The 4,005-nt window shown below is 51.4% G+C and overlaps 1 protein-coding gene across 5 annotated transcripts in view; it reads right to left on the bottom strand.

Moving 5' to 3' along the window:
- frem1b (Fras1 related extracellular matrix 1b) overlaps positions 1 to 4,005 on the bottom strand; it is a 43,926-nt gene that overhangs the window by 26,932 nt on the left and 12,989 nt on the right. The gene's annotated exons all lie outside the window — the stretch shown is intronic.

Raw genomic sequence — 4,005 nt, 5'->3', positions numbered from 1 at the left:
CGTTCGCTCTCTGGACAACAAAATAGACCATCTGCAACTAGTACTGTCTTCAAAGAGAGAGCTGAGGAACTGCTGCGCTCTCATTCTGACGGAGACATGGCTCAACTCGTCCATACCGGACAACGTTGTTAGCCTGGAGGGGCTCGCTACATTCCGCGCAGACAGGAGCAGCGCTCTCAGCGGTAAAACCCGAGGAGGGGGGCTGTGTATTTACATCAACAACAACTGGTGTAAAAATGCCATGACTGTCGCCAGTTACTGCTCCCCGGACATCGAGCTTCTGACTGTTAACTGCAGACCATTCTACCTGCCCAGGGAGTTTACTGTTGTTAGCATCACTGCTGTGTATGTGCCCCCCAGTGCTAACACTAAAGAGGCTATGAGTGTTCTCTACCGGACCATCAGTGAGTTGCAATCCTCACACACAGAAGGCGTTTTCATCATTGCTGGGGATTTTAACCAGGCCAACATGAAGTCTGTTCTCCCTCACTTCAACCAATATGTGGATTTTCCAACCAGGGGAGTGAATACTCTAGACTTGGCCTACACCAACATCAAAGAAGCATTCAGAGCAGCCCCCCCGCCCCCACCTTGGCTCTTCAGACCACCTATCTGTTATGCTAATTCCTGCATACAAGTCCCTGCTGATCAGAACAAAACCTACAGTGAAGCAGGTGAGAGTGTGGACTGAGGGGGCCATGGAGGCACTTCAGGACTGTTTTGAGTGCTCTGACTGGGAGATGTTCAAGGCAGCAGCCACTTACAACGACCAGATCAACATCGATGAGTACGCCATGACTGTGTCAGCCTACATCAACAAGTGCACAGAGGACGTCAGCATCACTAAGAACATTATCACCCGGGCCAACCAAAAACCCTGGATGACTAAGGAGGTACGGGAAATGCTAAAAGCACTGAACTCAGCCTTCAAGTCTGGCGACAAGGAGGCACTGAGGACAGCGAGAGCCAACTTGAACCGTGCTATCAGGTTAGCAAAGCGAACCCACAGTCGGAAAATACAGGAGTTCTTCCACGACACCAGCAACACCAGGAGTATGTGGCAAGGCATAAAGGCGATCACAGATTACAATCCATCCTCCCCCCCAGTGGGTGAAATTGATGCTGACTTTCTCAATGGACTCAATAACTTCTTTGGGAGGTTCGAGGCACTGAACAGTACTCCGGCAAAGAAAACTGTTCCCCACCAGGAAGAGGAGGCACTCTGCCTGGACACAGCCGATGTGTTGAAGACTCTGAAAAGAGTCAACCCACGGAAGGCCCCAGGCCCCGACAACATACCTGGGCGGGTGTTCAGGGAATGCGCAGGTCAGCTGGCTGGTGTCCTAACAGACATTTTTAACACCTCACTGGACCAAGCCACAGTGCCAGCCTGTCTCAAAACTGCCTCCATCATTCCGGTGCCAAAGAAACCTCAAGTCACCTCTTTCAACGATTACCGGCCTGCGGCACTGACTCCCATCATGATGAAGTGCTTTGAAAGGCTGGTAAAAGAACACATCGTCTCCAGACTCCCCTCCACATTCGACCCGTTCCAGTTTGCCTACCGCTGAAACCGCTCCACTGAGGACGCCATCTCCTCCACCCTACACCTGAGCCTGGCTCACCTGGAGGAGAAGAATACGCATGTGCAGATGTTGTTCCTGGACTTCAGCTCAGCGTTCAACACAATCATCCCACAGCATCTGGCAGGAAAACTGGGACACCTGGGCTTCAGCACCCCCCTGCGCAACTGGCTGCTAGACTTCCTCACCGACAGACCTCAGTCAGTCCGGATCGGACAACACACCTCCGATGTCATCACCTCAGCACAGGCTCCCCTCAGGGCTGCGTCCTGAGCCCTCTGCTGTTCACTCTGATGACACACGACTGCGTCCCCAGGTTCGCCACCAACCACATCGTGAAGTTCGCGGACGACACAACGGTGGTGGGCCTCATCAGAGACGACAACGACCTGGACTACAGAGAGGAGGTGGAGCAGCTGGTGGACTGGTGCAGAGACAACAGCCTGATCCTGAACGTTGACAAGACGAAGGAGATGATCGTCGACTTCAGGAAGAACCGGCCCAGCCACGCTCCACTGCTCATCAACAGCTCGGCTGTGGAGGTGGTCAGCAGCACCAAATTCCTGGGGGTGGACATCACTAACGACCTCACCTGGACTGTGAACACCATGTCTCTGGTCAAGAGGGCACAGAAACGTTTGTATTTCCTGCGGAGGATGAGAAGAGCCCACCTGCCCCCGCCCATCCTCAAGACGTTCTACAGAAGCACCATAGAGAGCATTCTGACCAGCTGCCTCTCTGTGTGGTGTGGAGGCTGCAGCGCCTCCAACTGGAAGAACGTGAGGAGAGTGGTGCGGACAGCAGAGAGGATCATCGGGGCCCCCCTTCCCTCCATTCAGGACATTTCATCCCAGCGCTGCGTGTCCCGAGGCCGAAACATCGTCAGTGACCCCTCACACCCCCACCATGGACTGTTCTCCCTGCTGCCCTCTGGAAAGAGGTTCTGCAGCATCCGGTGCAGGTCCACCAGGTTCTGAAACAGCTTTTTCCCACTTGCCATCAGACTGCTGAACTCTTAACTGGACTGCAGTTAAAATCTGGTCTCCACTTTATACCTTGCACATGTACAGAGCTAAATAACTTTTATTTTACTGTCAGTCCTGCACTTTATATTTTATATTCATATTTATATTCATATTTTATACTGTATTTTATTTTATTCTGGAGTAACCTCACAACATTGGAACCTCAAAACACTGTCCTGAGCCGTATGCAACGAAATTTCGTTGTGTATACACCCTGTGCATGAAAAATGACAATAAAGTCAGTCTAAGTCTAAGTCTAAGTCTCTAAGTCAAATCTGTTCCTTCACGTTAACATGACCGGGATTACACCACCTCTCACTCACATAAAGTGCAATCCCGCCGCCCCTCTTCTTCCGACTCTTGGAATAGTCCCTGTCCCCGCACCAAGGAAAATCCAGGGACCTCTATGCTGTAGTCCGGAATAAGCGAGTGCAGCCAGGTTTCCGTGAAGCAGAAGATACTGCACTCCCAGTACTCCTTCTGGGTCCTAACCAGCGCCGTGAGCTCGTCTGTCCAATTTACCAAAGACTTCACGTTCCCCACAATAATCGCCGGTACCGCTGGCCTGCGCCGCCTCTTCTTCTCCCTCCGTTTAACTCCAGACCTGCAGCCCCGTCGTCTCCTCCATAACTCCTCCGGACCACAGGCCCGTCTCCGGGCAGCAGCAGAGGCCCACACGGCACAATCAGCCGTTCACGCGAGCAAACAATGCCGCTACTCCGCTGGGCGAGGTTCTCCGCAACCAAGAGTATAAAAAGTAGCAGAAGAACGCGGAGAACATCGACAGAACCACATCCAGCCATTGTGGAAAGCCCAACTGATGATCCATGGGTTCTTCACGCACGGATCCTTAATCGGTTACAGCAAATATACACAGACAAACAGACACGACGGGAGCTGCGTCTGCAGGCAGCCAGCTGCGCCGGCGCCATCTTGAAGAAAAAAAAAAAAAGTGAAGTGAAGTTTCACAGTCTCTCCCTGGTTTAACGCACCTGGAGCCAATGATGGATCATTAGAGGCCTAAGAAGATCATGGACCTGCTGAAAGGTTGTTGGTACCAGGAGAGAATAAAACATGCCGGGCCTGCAGAACCCACTTTGGATACCCCTGATCTAGAGCTTATAGATCTAGAGTTATTAATGTAGAGCTTATAGATCTAGAGCTTATAGATCAGGTACGGCATCAGGAACCTGTGACCTGTAGGGTTTCATATCAGTGGTTAAATAGTTACTAGAGTAATAGATTATGTAAAAAAAGAGGTAATTTAACGCTAGTTTTGGACAAAAAGTTTTGGCTCTTTCCTCTTTTCTCTCCCGAGTCCTTGGCGAGCGGCGGCGCGCTGCTAAAACGAAACAACAACAAAGCGTGTTGACGTCACAGATCACAGAGTTTAATCT

The sequence above is a fragment of the Xiphophorus couchianus genome, unplaced genomic scaffold, assembly GCF_001444195.1.
Source record: "Xiphophorus couchianus unplaced genomic scaffold, X_couchianus-1.0 Scaffold1000102, whole genome shotgun sequence".
NCBI classification, from domain to species: Eukaryota; Metazoa; Chordata; class Actinopteri; order Cyprinodontiformes; family Poeciliidae; genus Xiphophorus; species Xiphophorus couchianus.
This window is presented reverse-complemented; position numbering and strand designations above follow the sequence as displayed.